Here is a 16,273-nt window from a genome sequence, read left to right as displayed (position 1 = left end):
GGAATTCAGTGCTGCTCTCAGAGCATGAGTTTTAAATCTACACAACCTAGGACCATTGTTTTGCAGATAGCTTCAGCTATTTATTTTTACTGCAACATGGGGGAGAGGTGACTTCAACAACTTTTTCTGTGCTTAATGCTGGATTCCATAAATCACCTCAGAATAAGTCTGGCATTAAAGGCAAAAATGAGTTAAAAATCCTATGTTTTTTTTTTTTTTTTAAAAAGCTGTGTGGGAGGCAATGCTCAGTCTGGGAGATTTGAGAGGAAAGCTCTCACGATGTTCACAGCCCACACAATCACAGGGTGTAAGTTCTCGGGGAGGGAATTCTTTGGCAGTAGCAACATACATAATCGCATGTTCCTCAGAGCAGGCTTTATGTTCGAGTTTTTAATTCATGTTAAGGTTTAAAGAATTGCCTTTAATTATAAAAATGGCTAAACATTTTTATCTAGTATCCTTTCAGAAAACAGATTCCTTGAGGAATGATTTAATCCAATGATTAGGGTGGTGATAGAAAAGCACAGACTTGTTATGCACTCAGCTAGGAACATGTGTGTGTTTAAGTGTGAAGCCCAGATAGGAATATGCATTAAATTATTCCATTTTCATGCAATAACGTGGACAATAAGCAAATCCCACAAGTATTGTTCTCCTGCAAGAATCCTGGCTATTGGCAGTTCATTTTCAAGTACGGATTTCTCTACATGAAATCGAAGTAACCAAACATAATCGTTTCTCTGTCAACTCTTGATTATTAGTGTGTAAATTATGCCTTAATGCTTTCCAGAGTCGCTAACATCACTTCATCAGGGAGCCCAGGTTTTGAGTTCTGCCAAATGTCAGCTTAATGCTGGAGATATGAAAAGTTTCATAGTAATGGTAATAATAATCGTTAATATTTATTGAACATTGTCTACGTGCCAGGCAATATTCTAAGTGCTTTCCATGTTTTATTTTGACTCCCCCCAAAACCTCCTGGAGTAGATATTATTCTTATTTCTGTTTTACAGATCAGAGGAAGGGAACTTGTGAAAATTGGCCAAAATCACATTGAGGAGGGCACTTGTTGGGATGGGTACTGGGTGTTGTATGTAAGCGATGAACCACAGGAATCTATGCCCCAAACCAAGAGCACACTTTACACACTGTATGTTAGCCAATTTGACAATAAATTATGTTAAGAAAAAACAGAAAATTGGCCAAAATCAGACATCTCATCATTGTGATCAGGCTGCCAATCTGACTTCTCTACAAATGTGTTACATCAGAAGTGACACATATTTTACTGGTTCTTTTATTTTCAGAACATACTCAATTAAAATTTTATCCAAATTGTTCCTTAGTCATGTATTTTATTTTGCTTACTGACACAAAAGTTAGTGACATTAGAAGCTAAATATTATTGATAAACACTTGTGGACTTGTTTTAGGATGCTATTTTTGCTTTCTTGCTTTGGTATTATCAGTTTGTAAGTAAATGATACCACCCCCCGCACACACCCCCCCCCCATTTTCTGATGAGAAAATTCTGAATAGATCTTTAAGAAATGTCCTTGTAGGTATAAAGTATGCAGCATGTCCAAAATGTATTTGACCTTAAACCTCTCCGCATTTTGGGGGAGCATTTTTGTGCAGCAAGTATTTCCTAACTGTGATAAATGCTATTCTAATATTTTATCATAAGCATATCTTACCTCCTTTTCATCTCTCAAATGACTATGATCTAGATTGTCTTCAAGACTTCCATAATTTCAAATCAAATGGCCTCTTCTCAGATGACATCTCATGATCTCCCAGGAAACAACTTTATAAACCGTTTCTGACTTGGAATGTTCTCCTTTCTGGGTTTGAGTTCACCATTTCCTTTTGGTTTTCTCTTTTCCCCTCTGTCTTCTCAGTTTTCTCTATTACCTTGCCTTTATCTAATTCTTAAATTTTCCCTAAGGGCCTATCCTTGACTGCCATCTCAATGTTAAATTTCTAGTTGCTTCATTCAGACTGCCACACTCATCTTTACTTTCTGAATATTCCCCGACTTCTTTAGAAATAACTAATTCCTCTTCCCTTTCCCTGTCAAGGGCACTTTATTTATGCCATGGTACATAGTTGTATCCTGCCTGCCTTATAACTAGTCTCCTTTGTGAGGAAACAGTAGGCTCTGTTGTGGGTAACTCAGACGATTTTCAGAACAAAAGTTTACATCTCACTCATGCAAGAGTCTGAGGCAGATCAGGGCAGCTCTCAAGGACGGCTGTCTGCCATTCCATTCAGGGATTCAGAGATCCAGGCAATTTCAAATTTGAGGCTCTACCTTCTCAGCAAAAGGGATTTTTCTCTGACTTCCATGGCGGAAGAGAAAGATTAGAAATTTAGTAGGGGCTCCTGACTCATCCTGGTCTGTGCTGTTCATATTTCACTGGCCATCACAAATCATAGGGTTCTAGATAGCAGAACTGGGCTGTTTAGTCTTCCATGTGCCCAGGAAAGACGGGAGAACTACTGGTGAACAGCTTGGTACATGGATTGTGTCATAATCATTTTTCTACCCCCCATAGTTGGCACAGAATTTGACAATAAACACCAATAATGTCTCATAAACTGAATCTAATCTAGTTAAACTTGCATCACTTTACAGATGGAAAAGCTGAGGCCCTCCCCAAGGAAAGAGGGTTTCCCCAAATTAGTCAAGGAGATATTTACAGTACTAGGAAAAAGAATCTAAGTTTATTGCTCCTTTTACTACACTTGCTGTTCCTGAAGGAATTTATTCTAGAGGAATTGCATGATTTTGCTGGGTTGAGCATTATGTCCATTAAGATTGTGAGGTTTGTTTTTGTTTGTTTTCTTGCTTGCTTTATTTTCTTTTGAGGTTTATTTATTTATTTTTTAATTTTTTAATTTTTAATTTTTTAATTCTATTTTTTTTTTTAATTTACATCCAACTTAGTTAGCATATAGTGCAACAATGATTTCAGGAGTAGATTCCCTAATGCCCCCTACCCATTTAGCCCATCCCCCTCCCACAACCCCTCCAGTAACCCTCTATTTGTTCTCCATATTTAAGAGTCTCTTATGTTTTGTCCCCTCCCTGTTTTTATATTCTTTTTGCTTCCCTTCCCTTATGTTCATCTGTTCTTGGTCTTAAAGTCCTCATATAAGTGAAGTCATATGATATTTGTCTTTCTCTGACTGACTAATTTCTCTTAGCATAATAACCTCTAGTTTCATCCACGTTGTTGCAAATGGCAAGATTTCATTCTTTTTTGATTGTTGAGTAATACTCCATTGTATATATGTACCACATCTTCTTTATCCATTCATCCATTGATAGACATTTGGGATCTTTCCATACTTTGGCTATTGTTGATAGTGCTGCTATAAACATTGGGGTGCATGTGTCCCTTTGAAACAGCACACCTGTATCCCTTGGATAAATACCTAGTAGGGCAATTGCTGGGTCATAGGGTAGCTCTATTTTTAATTTTTTGATGAACCTCCCTACTGTTTTCCAGAGTGGCTGCACCAGCTTGCATTCCCACCAGCAGCGCAAAAGAGATCTTTCTCCGCATCCTCACCAACATCTGTTGTTCCCTGGGTTGTTCATGTTAGCCATTCTGACAGGTGTAAGGTGGTATCTCATGGTGGTTTTGATTTGTATTTCCCTGATGATGAGTGATGTTGAGCATTTTTTTCATGTCGGTTGACCATCTGGATATCTCCTTTGGAGAAGTGTCTATTCATGTCTTTTGCCCATTTTTTCACTGGATTGTTTGTTTTTTGGGTGTTTGTGTTTGATAAGTTCTTTTTAGATTTTGGATACTAACCCTTTATCTGATATGTCATTTGCAAATATCTTCTCCCATTCTTTCAGTTGCCTTTCAGTTTTGCTAATTGTTTCCTTTGCTGTGCAGAGCTTTTTATTTTGATGAAGTCCAAGTAGTTCATTTTTGCTTTTGTTTCCCTTGTGTCCAGAGATGTATTGAGTAAGAAGTTGCTGTGGCCAAGATCAAAGAGGTTTTTGCCTGCTTTCTCCTCAAGGATTTTGATGTCTTCCTGTCTTACATTGAGGTCTTTCATCCACTTTGAGTTTATTTTTGTGTATGGTGTAAGAAAATGGTCCAGGTTCATTCTTCTGCATGCCGCTGTTCAGTTTTCCCAGCACCACTTGCTGAAGAGACCGTCTTTATTCCATTGGATGTTCTTTCCTGCTTTGTCCAAGATTAGTTGGCCATACATTTGTGGGTCCATTTCTGGGTTCTCTGTTCTGTTCCATTGATCTGAGTGTCTGTTTTTGTGCCAAAAGTTAAGTTATTTATTTTGAGAGAGACAGAGACAGTGAGATTGGGGAAAGGCAGAGAGAGAAGGAGAGAGAAAGTGAGAGGGGAGAAAGAGAGAGAATCCCAGGTAGGCTCCGCGCCATCAGCATAGAGCCCAACCTGTGGTTAGAACCCATGAAACTGTGAGATTATGACCCAAGCTGTAATCACAAGTCAGATGCTTAACTTACTGAGCTACCCATGTGATGGTCTCTTGCTTTAAATCTTCGTTTACATAGTTAGTATATGGCCTGAAATATATCAGGAAAATGAATCAAATGCAACAGAATAATCTTAAATAGATTATCGGTTAGTTGCCAGGCAATATCAATAACTGTTTCCAGTTCCTAAGTAGACAACGTCTCCTTTGCTACTTGGTCTTTAATTGTATAGCAAATACTTTTATTGGTACAGAGGAAAAAAGACATTTGAAAAGTGAACTGTGGTCACTTTACTTCTTTACTATACTATACGTGTGATCACGTATACTTCTTTACTATAGTTTCTGGAATAGTAATTCTAAGTGTTTACTTAGCAATTTGGGGACTCAACCCCCATTTTATGTTTACAAACTTTTAAATTAATAGGTAGGGATTCTCTCAGTGCTATTTTATCTATGAAAATATTACATTTTATGACTACTGTAATATCTTTTTTGGGCAATCTTATTTGTTTCAAAGCTTGGTGTTCTCATTTACTTGACAGCTTCAGGATTCTCCAAACCCCATTGAGATTCTCTCAAACTCTATTTCTACACGGGAAATTCCATTTAAACATATAAACTAATCTTAAACTCAGTGTTTTTAAAATAAACTTGTGATCTTCTTCCTTTCTCCCAAGCCTCTTCAAACAAATAAACATTTATAGAGATTGCTGGTTGTGGCATGTGGCTGATTTCTAGTCAATGGGGTATGTACAGAGGTTATGGGCACCCCTTCCCAGTCTGGCCAATACCATCTTCCAGGCCCACAGCAAACCAACAAACCATCACCACCACCACCACTGTCACCATCATCACCACCACCACCACCACCACCACAACCACCACTGTCACTGTCACCACTACCACCACCACCACTACCACCAACACCATCACCGTCATCACCACCACTACTACCACCACCACCACCACAGTCACCATCATCACCATCACCACCACCACCACCACTGCTGTCACCGTCATCACCACCACCACCACAACCCACTGTCACTGTCACCACCACCACCACCACCACCACCGTCACTGTCATCACCACCACCACCACTGTCACTGTCATCACCACCACCACCACAACCACCACACCACCACAACCACCACAACCACCACTGTCACTGTCACCACCACCACCACCACCACCACCGTCACTGTCATCACCACCACCACTACCACCACCACCACTGTCACCGTCATCACCACCACCACCACCACCACTGTCACCATCATCACCACCACCACCACAACCACCACAACCACCACTGTCACTGTCACCACTACCACCACCACCACTACCACCACCACCATCACCGTCATCACCACCACCACTACCACCACCACCACCACTGTCACCATCATCACCATCACCACCACCACCACCACCACCACTGCTGTCACCGTCATCACCACCACCACCACAACCACCACGCCACCACCACCACCACAACCACCACTGTCACTGTCACCACCACCACCACCACCACCGTCACTGTCATCACCACCACCACTACCACCACCACCACCACTGTCACCGTCACCACCACCACCACAACCACCACCACCACAACCACCACCACAACCGCCACTGTCACCGTCATCACCACCACCACAACCACCACCACTGTCACCACCACCACCACTGTCACCGTCATCACCACCACCACAACCACCACCACTGTCACCACCACCACCACCACCACCACTGTCACCGTCATCACCACCACCACCACCACAACCACCACTGTCACCATCATCACCACCACTACCACCACTGTCACCATCACCACCACCACCACCACAACCACTACTGTCACTGTTATTACCACCACCACCACTGTCACTGTCATCACCACCACCACAACCACCACCACCACTACCACCACCACCACTACCACCACAACCACCACTGTCACCATCATCACCACCACTACCACCATCACCACCACCACCACCACAACCACTACTGTCACTGTTATCACCACCACCACCATGTCACTGTCACCACCACCACCACCACCACAACCACTACCACCAAAACAGGTAGAAGCCCCTCCTTGCTAGTTTCCACTTGGCTGGAGATGCCAAACTTGGAAATCATACTGTTGAACATGGCAAAGCTTTTATAGACCTCAATTCTTTTTTTTTTTTTAATTTTTTTTTTCAACATTTATTTAATTTTGGGACAGAGAGAGACAGAGCATGAACGGGGGAGGGTCAGAGAGAGAGGGAGACACAGAATCGGAAACAGGCTCCAGGCTCTGAGCCATCAGCCCAGAGCCTGACGCGGGGCTCGAACTCATGGACCGCGAGATCGTGACCTGGCTGAAGTCGGACGCTTAACCGACTGCGCCACCCAGGCGCCCCGGTATAGACCTCAATTCTTAAGTGGCTATGGCAATAGAGCCCTGTCACTATCCTGGACTATTCTGACAGCAAGAAATAAACTTATTCCATATTGAATCATTGGTTGATGTTATTATTACCCTAGCCTACTGTAATATAGAAACTTCAGTTTGCTCATCTAGGAAATGGGAATAATAACTATTTTGAGAACTGAATGAGGTAATATAAACAAAGCATTTGTTTTAATGCATGATTCATAAAAGATACCTGATAAATTTAATTTCTATACTTCCTTCCATCTTCCCTTAGATATAAGGAATGCAGTCCTTTTTCTCACTTCTTAAACCTCTGATTCTTCTACCATTTTTTTTTCTGCTCTGTACTTGGTGAAGAATAGTGGTTATGTGACTCAACCTGTTAATTTCCTGTTGCCAAATCTATACATAGTCACGGATCCAAATCCCCATTTCATCCTTTCCTCCTATCCCAACTCCACTCCTTAAGCTATTTAATATTAACCAGTATTTATGAAGTGATTAGTATATTCCAGGTAATATGTGAAGCTCTGTATGGGTTATGTCATTAGAGCTCATGAAGTCAGCACTATTTTATATCCCCATATTGCAGATGAAAGAATTGGGATCAGAAAAATCAAGCAGTTTGCTCACAAAGCAAGTGTGATTGAACCACCATGTACCTTTAAAGTCCCTCATTCTATTTTCACTTTCTACTTGTATTTAAACATGCTCAAATGTCTACAATCTCAAGGAAAACTACTCCCTGAAGCTTACTGCTCCATTCTTCACCATCTTCATTTACTATTTCTACCTCCTCACCTCCACTCTCCAAGCACCCGGTTTGTATCCTCACTACTCAAATAAATTGCCTCCTCTTTTCGAGTAATACATCCAGTGGAAACTGCCTAGTTCTTAAATCACTTACCCTTTCTGAAATATTTAGTTCTGTTGACTACTCTTTTCTCTTTTTCCTTCTTTCCAAGCTCCCTGTTTTAGTGTCCTTTTCATTCCACCCTACTTGTCTTTCTCAGTCTCATTTTGGGTATTCTTTTACCTCTTTAAATGTTGGTGCTCCTTGGGGTTCTAGTCCCCAATTCCATTTTTTTAACTCTAAATATTCTGCTGATATCATTTACTCCTATTATAAACTATATGCCACTCATGCCCATGTCTTTTATCCACATGAATATGAACATTGGTCTTCAATTCTATAACCATTTAAGCAATTTCTATGTGACATTCTCAATTTAAATGCTGCACAAGCACCTCGAACTCATTTCTAAATGAGTCCAAGTTGGAAACTGCACATCAAATGAGGCTCTACTCCTTCATCATTCCTCACACCCCAATCAATTTCTAAGTCTTTTTCTAAGTCAATTTCTAAGTCTTTTTAAAAATTTTTATTTATTTAAATTCAAGTTAGTTAACAACAGTGTAGTATTCATTTCAGGAGCAGACCCAGTGATTCATTGGAATACTCAGTGCTTATCCCAACAAGTGTCTTCCTTAATGTTCATCACCCATTTAGCCCAGCTCCCCACCCCCTCTTCCCCTCCAGCAACGCTCAGTTCTCTGTAGTTAAGAGTCTTTTATGATTTGCCTCCCTCTCTGTTTTGATTTTCTTTTTCCTTCCCTTACCCTATGTTCATCTGTTTATTTTTTCTTAAATTTCACATGTGAGTGAAACCGTATGATATTTGTCTTTCTCTGACTTATTTTGTTTAGCATAATACACTCTAGTCTTGTTAATTAAGAAGACATTCTATTTCTAAAATGTAACTCAACTTGAAATGATTTTTTCACTCCCCATTTCCTACCATTTATCATGATCCATGTCTCCGGAACATTGAATGCTGAAACTACATTATTTGCCATTCTCAGAAAACAGTAGGCCCTTTCATACTTTGAAAAAGCTTACTTATCTTTTTCTTCCTTTTATGCTTGGAAAAATATTTCAATAATAAGCTATATTGTCACTGCTGTTGTGAACCTTGTGAAGTTTTCCTTGAGGCAGAGTTGGCTGCTCCCCTCCCCTGCTTCCTGTGCTACCATAGAACTTTGCACCCACCTCCTTTCTAAACATTTATCAGAAAGTCTGCAATTATTTGAGTATTTATCTCTCCTGAAGATTGTGAGAGACTTGAATTAAGAGAGCTTATCTCTGTTACAGTGAATCAGACACTTCCTAATTTGAAAACACTTTGCTGAAGGACTAGTTCACTGAATGACCATTTGCCAAATGCTTGGATTCATCAGATTTATCAATTTATTCCAAACAGTCTTAAGAGTTAAAGCTCTGTGGATGTTTAAGTGTGTTTCCCAATGATGAAATAAGATTTTATGGATACTAACTTTTTAAGGTTGATGTATCACCTGGGAACTTGGCAGAATGGTAAGAATAGCAAAAACAGTGTCAGTATTTATTTAAAAATTTTTTTTCAAAGGAAAAGCTATTTTCCAACCTCCCCCCACCCCGCCATTTTATATGTAATGGGATCACTTGTCTACCTCTGAAATATTTTCAGTTATCTTTGAATGTCATTTTCTTTTTTGGTGAATTTTAAGCATTTTTCTAATTCTTTTGCCAATTCCTCAAATGGCATCCAGCTTTCCTTTTATATATCTAGCATTTAAAGTTTAAGATTAAATTAAACTTTAATGAAGATTAAACTTTAAATTTAACTCACAGGCACTAAAATAAATCAGAATTTTAAACTAGATCAAAATTTAATGAAATAAAATGTTTAAATTAACTTAAATTTAGAATTACAGTTTAAAGTCATCCAAAAGAATCAGAATTAGTTAAAAACATTACTTCCCCATGAAACTAAAAATGTCATTTCTGTCAAAGAACAGTTAGGGTATCACGACTTGGTTAGCAATTAGCAAAATGATTCAGAAAAGCACAAAAAACAATGGAAAAAAAAAACAAGGAACACAATAAATCAAATCAAAAAGATGTTGAAGAAGGGTAAAAAATAAATTGATTAAAAATATAATAAACGATAACAGGTGAAAGCTGAAAGATTGGATCAATACAAAATTACATTTTATTTTATTTTTTGTTTTTATTTATTTATTTAAGTTTATTTATTTTTGAGAGAGAGAGAGAAAGAGCATGAGCAGGGGAGGGGCAGAGAGAGACAGAGACACAGAATCCAAAGCAGGATCCAGGCTCTGAGCTGTCAGCACAGAGCCCAACATGAGGCTCAAACTCACGAACCCCGAGATCTTGACCTGAGCTGAAGTTGGACGCTCGAGAGATTGAGCCACCCTGGGGCCCCCATTTTTTAAAATGACATTTTAAAAAAGAAGTAAAAACCAGTGTAAACTGAGAATCCCCATATGAAAAGCAAAATTTTACTTAGTTCATGTGAACTATTTCACATTCGGTCATCAAATCAAATACTCTTCTTAAAACTTATAAGATTATCTTTTGTCAAATCCATATATTTGATGGATTGGTTGTCAGTGATTTGGCCACTTGGTGAACTGAGTTTTGGTGAATTTGTCTGCTTGTTTGCCACCAAAGTTGCCTGTGCTGTAAGTCTTGTCTCCAATTTCCCCAACTTACTTGTGTTAACTCAAGTCTCTCTTCCTCTGGCATTCTTCTTAAGTGATGTCTATGAATTCTTTCACAACCTAGGTACTTCTCTGATTGTAGGTTTCTAAGCTTCTGTGGTCAGAGGTTATTTTCCTCTTCTTTTTTAAACTCATTGTCTCTTGTCTGTCTGATAGATACTTGTCCTCCTTAAGGACAGTACTATATGCTGCTATAAAGGCAGCATATAATTTTCTTAGCCCCTCTTTTCTTAACATTTATTTAAAACATTTTAATATATTTGTAAAATACAAATAAGATTATGTCATACTCCTATTTAAAACTTTTTAAATTTAAAATTAGGGAGACAGAGCATGAGTGGGGGAGGAGCACAGAGAGAGGGAGACACAGACTCTGAAGCAGGCTCCATGCTCTGAGCTGTCAGCACAGAGCCCAATATGGGGCTTGAACTCTTGAACCACAAGATCATGACCTGAGCCGAAGTTGGACACTTAACCAACTGAGCCACCCAGGTGCCCCACCCTATTTAAAACCTTTTAATAGCTTTCTATTACTCTTACAAACTTTTAATAGCTTTCTATTACTCTTAAATTCATAAGATGGCCCATATGCTCATGCAATTTTTGGCCCCTGGATACCTTTTTGAGTTTCTTGGAGGACTCATTCTTTTTCTGGGCTCCAGGCATTGACTGGCCTTTTCAGACTCTAGAATATGCCACGCCACTGTTCAGCCCAGAACCTTTGCCTGTTTGCTTTCCTGTGCATGCCTCTTCATACCTACCCCAGTGTCCTTTGTTATGAAATGCCTCTCTCTCTCCTTTTTTTTTTTTTTAAACTAGACTTTATTTTTTAGAGCAGTTTAAGGTTCACAGTAAAACTAAGCAGAGAGAACTCAGGGAGTTCTCATATACTCCCTGCCTCCAAATGCACAGCCTCCAAAATGCTCTTCTATTTTTTAGGCTCCCCTCTGCTAGATATATTTCTTCTCATAGGATCATATTGTCTTCTTCAAACGTCATTTGGAGATTGTAATTTTTTAGTATGATTATATGTTGCTTGTATTTTTTCTCCACAAGGCATAAACTCCATGAGGGAAAAGACTGTTTATTATTGTTTTTCCAAACAATTATTTGCTTCCCAAAATATAAGCCTATGCCTAGCATATGGTAGATCTTCAGTAAACATCCATCATCTTGGGTGAATGACATATATCATATAATCCTTTGTAGTCTATGGTTAAAACACAGTTCTGTATAATTACCATTACAGGACTTTGAACACCTAAAATAAAAATTAACCATAATTTTGCTATTTCTTTCTGTCTCAGACAAATTTAGATTTTGCATTTATAACTATTCTTGTACAGCAGCTTTTAAAAATTAACCACAGATGTTACACTAACATGCATGCTAATGGAAATAACATTATTTTATTATGTATTAAATATAATAATTCCTTTCTACTTTAATTCTCTCTTCTCTGTTTTCAAAACTGACGTGTTGGGTTTCAAATCTATAAAAAATTTGCTTGTTTTACCTAAGAGGCACATACCACCACAAGGGGGCAGGGGTAGACAAATATTCGGGGTTTTTTGACTCCAAGTTCTGAATCACCCGAATATTCTTCTTTGACAGCGTTAATTTGGGCCATTATTTTTTGTATGAGTTTCTTTTTTCATTTGACATTCAGTTTAAAATCTATACATACTATTACCCTTTTAACAGAGTATATGTCTTTTAAAAGATGAACAGACCTCCACTACACAAATTGTAGATATGAAATAACGTCCCTTCGGTACATTAAGTCATATTACAGAGTTATAAGAATAATATTCCAAGCATTGCAATAAATTGTTCATTGCTAATTTTATAGCTAGTTTCTATTCTTCTGCTTTATCTTTAGCACCCCTCCTAATCCCCCTGCCACCTGGCTCCCCTCTCCCCGCCCCTCATACACACATAGAGGCTGGTAGGGGGAAAAGGAAATTTTGTGGGTTTTTTTTTAATATAACTTAGGAAATATTTAGATATTTATTGCACATAAGTAAGATATTGAAGATTTTCTGGGAATAGGATTTTACAGCTTAGTTTGCTTTATTTTTCTATCTTTTATGCCCTAAATACTAAATACACTAAATCCTAGATACTTCTTCACTTTGATAAAGAAAAACATGACCTGAGCTCTATGTAGCTAGCTTGACATAGTTCTCCTAAACAGTTTGGGTAGAAACTTACATTAGTGATCTAATTTCATGACTAACTTTATTTTATTAAATATTCTGAAATTTAGATCCCTGTAAATGAAGAGTTCATTGAACTCAGAGTTGAATTTAAAAATGTGATTATTTTTAAAATTAAAAACAATTTTTTTGAACATTTATTCATTTTTGAGAAACAGAGCCCGAGCAGGGGAGGGGCAGAGAGAGAGGGAGACATAGAATCTGAAGCAGGTTTCAGGCTCTGAGCTGTCAGCACAGAACCCATCCCAGGGCTTGAACCCACAAACCGTGAGATTATGATCCAAGCCGAAGTTAGGTGCTTAACCAACGCAGCCACCTAGGTACCCAAGAATGTGATGTTTAATGGGGCACATTAAGCCCCTGGGTGGCTCAGTCAGTTAGGCCTCTGACTTTGGCTCAGGTCATGATCTCACAGTTAATGAGTTCAAGCCCTGCATTGGGTTCTCTGCTGTCAGCACAGAGCCTACTTCAGATCTTCTGTCCCCCTCTGTCCCTGCCCCTCCCCTGCTCACTCTCTCTTTCTCAAAAATAAATAATAAACATTTAAAAAAAAGGATGTGATGTTTAATGACAATGGAAACAAGATAATTTGTATGTGAACAGATGCCTTGGTTAGGAGGAAGTTTAGAGGAGAAAGAGGGCTTTTTAAAAAAAAAATGTTTATTTTTGATAGAGACAGAGTATGAGCCGGGGAGAGGCAGAGAGAGAGAGAGAGAGAGATAGAGAGAGAGAATGAATCCAAAGCAGGCTCCAGGTTCCAGGCTCTGAGCTGTCAGCGCAGAGTTCAATGTGGGGCTTGAACTCACAAACTATGAGATCATGACCTGAGTTGAAGTCTGATGCTTAACTGACTGAGCCACCCAGTGCCCCTGGGAAAGCAGGCTTTTTAAGAGAAACTCATAGAAAGAATGAGTGACCACAGTGTGAACAAGTTTCAAGTTTAAAAACTTGTGTTACAGAAGCAGATGGTCTCTGGGGCACTTGTCATATGTTGACATGTTGAGGAAAAGGTTATGAAATGCTTCAGAGCTAATCAATGGAATACATTGTAAGGTGCTTAGATATTATCTGTGTCAGTGCTGTCCCATAGAACTTTTTGCCATAATGGCAATGCTATTTGTATTGTTCAGTACAGTAGCCACTAGCGATATGTGGCCATTGTGCACTTGAAATGTGGTTAGTGCAACTGAGGAATTGAATATTTAATTTTATTTAAAACTAGTAATTAAGGGGCGCCTGGGTGGCGCAGTCTGTTAAGCGTCCGACTTCAGCCAGGTCACGATCTCGCGGTCCGGGAGTTCGAGCCCCGCGTCGGGCTCTGGGCTGATGGCTCAGAGCCTGGAGCCTGTTTCCGATTCTGTGTCTCCCTCTCTCTCTGCCCCTCCCCCATTCATGCTCTGTCTCTCTCTGTCCCAAAAATAAATAAACGTGGAAAAAAAATTTAATTAAAAAAAAAAACAAACTAGTAATTAAAATTTATATTTAAATACCACATATGACTAGTGATACTTTATTTGCACAGTGAAGGCCTAGAGGAATAAATGCCTAATTAGAGTGTTGCAATTTTTGAGATGAGATATTAAAAATTGTAACAAACAAGGTATCAAACTAAACTAATGGAAACCTAAAGAATGGTAGTTATGAGAATTTTAAAAAGCAACAAGTTAAGCATATACCATGTACTTGACTCTTTGTTAGGCACATTATCCTACTGAATGCTTATAAAACTCTGCAAATAAATATTTTATCTTTATTTCATAGGCAATGGATCAGAAGTAAAGCTTCCTTAATGGAAATAAGATTAGAATTTATACCCATTTTGTTTCAAAAGCCATATTTTTGTAAAATTTGAGTGAGCAGAAAAAAACTACCCAGATGCGATTGTGGATTGTGTTCTAGGAAGCAAGGTCAGCGCTTGTATGAGTATCACATCCACATATTAGTTTATAATTTCTTAAAACCCATTCCTAAGGCTAGGATTGGTTTCTGATGATGTAACAGGGCTGAAGGTAAGGGTGGATTAGATGGTCTGGGTGGGGTGGAAAAAGGATGGTTGGGTCCATGAGCAACAATTGTTAGACTTGCTATTTCCATTAGCCATGCTAACTTGTGACAGCATCCTTGGCTGTAATTTTATGGTTGGATTCTACTTTGATGTTATTTTTCTCTCCAGTAATGCTCTGTGACTTGATTTTATCCTCATTCATCATATGACTTATGCAATGTGTTATTCACCTGGTAAGTGTGAGTTGGGCATTTCCTTGTCATAATTATGTTGAGGAAGAGCTTATGGTGCAGAGGATGGAGATGTGCCTTTACTTGTCAACTGTGTCACTAAATCTAATGTGTCCGGATGCATATATTTTTCTTAACACCTAAATCATCCTGTGGAAAAATGTGTCCTATATCCTCAGAATAAAAGGATAACAGTAATTTTTTCTGCCTGGTGTTCAGAGTGTGTGCCACACACACACAAAATGATTCTGCACTAGCTTAAATATTAAATAATGGAGTCTGCTTAAAGAAAGCTGAATATCTTGGTTTAAGAAGTTGGCTTTACCAGTGATTGAAATAAATTGGATATGACTGATAGCCAGGGTATCTATATCAGGCTAGCCCTGTACCTTGTTATCCTGAGATTCTTTTAAAACTAGAAATCCAGTATTAAAATTCTTTGATAAAGGTTCAGATTGTGAGACAGCGTTCACCAAATTTCTTTTGAATGGAAACTAAAGCAACTTTGTGGTTCCACTGGCAATTGAACCCAGGATTTTCTGGGTATAAGGCAGATGTGCTAACCACTACACCATGGAACCTAAAGATAAGATTTTGATTCTGAGACAGGATTATGTAACCTAACCTAATTAGGATCCTAATTTAGGATTGGGTCTGGGGCTCATCGAGTGGGGCTATAAATGGGCATAGATATCTTGGAGGTCCAAATATGAATCTTTTGCAAGATGGGGGACTCTATAGAAGATTATCAGTCCATGGAAATAGTGGGCTTAGGAGACAGTATGTGAGCCCAGAAGTGGGACATGAAAAGGAAACTAGATTTCTGAAAAAGCAGATGAAATGGTGCATCAGTCTTTAGGGGCAAAGCAGGAGGGGAGCTGGAGAAAGAACACAGAAACAGAAACAAGATTGTCACAAGGCGCTAGGGAGCAAATTACTTGAATTGCAGCCCACTCACATTTGAGCAAATGTGCTTCTGGGAGCTTGGGGCTTGTTCTTAAAAGAACCAGTCCTATAGGATAGGTGCCTTGCCAAAGTCCAGATCGGCTTTAGTGCTAGAGAAACACATTTTGCAAAATCCAACTGTTCATAGCTGGGAGAGAGCTGAATTCCCAGAAAATGATTGTTCTTTATTTGATATTCTTAAGCATCAACCACATATTAGACAATGTGGTGCTTTAGAGAGTTGAAACAAATTTCTGCCAGCATAGCCCAATTGCTGGGTGTCTTCTGGAAAAATAAGAAATCCTGTTGAGGAACTACGTCAGAATCAGCTTCTATCTCTCCCTCGCCCCCCATGTCTGGTGTTTATAAAGAAGGGTAATAAATCTTTCTGAACTTATC

The 16,273-nt window shown here is 38.9% G+C and overlaps 1 long non-coding RNA gene and 1 other non-coding gene across 2 annotated transcripts in view; both read right to left on the bottom strand.

Annotated features, from left to right (window-relative positions):
* LOC123379711 overlaps window positions 1-2,308 on the bottom strand; it is a 47,654-nt gene extending 45,346 nt beyond the window's left edge. Inside the window, exon 1 of the long non-coding RNA XR_006584583.1 lies at window positions 1,698-2,308. This is a non-coding gene — a long non-coding RNA (uncharacterized LOC123379711). The remainder of the gene's footprint in view (window positions 1-1,697) is intronic.
* A 13,129-nt stretch (window positions 2,309-15,437) lies between these two features.
* TRNAI-UAU lies at window positions 15,438-15,510 on the bottom strand. Its single transcript has one exon. It is a non-coding gene; the product is annotated as a tRNA-Ile (tRNA).
* Between the last annotated feature and the right edge of the window lie 763 nt (window positions 15,511-16,273).

Source organism: Felis catus, chromosome C1 (assembly GCF_018350175.1).
Source record: "Felis catus isolate Fca126 chromosome C1, F.catus_Fca126_mat1.0, whole genome shotgun sequence".
Lineage (NCBI taxonomy): Eukaryota > Metazoa > Chordata > Mammalia > Carnivora > Felidae > Felis > Felis catus.
Note: the sequence above shows the minus strand (reverse complement) of the source record. Positions and strands in the feature narration are given on the sequence as shown.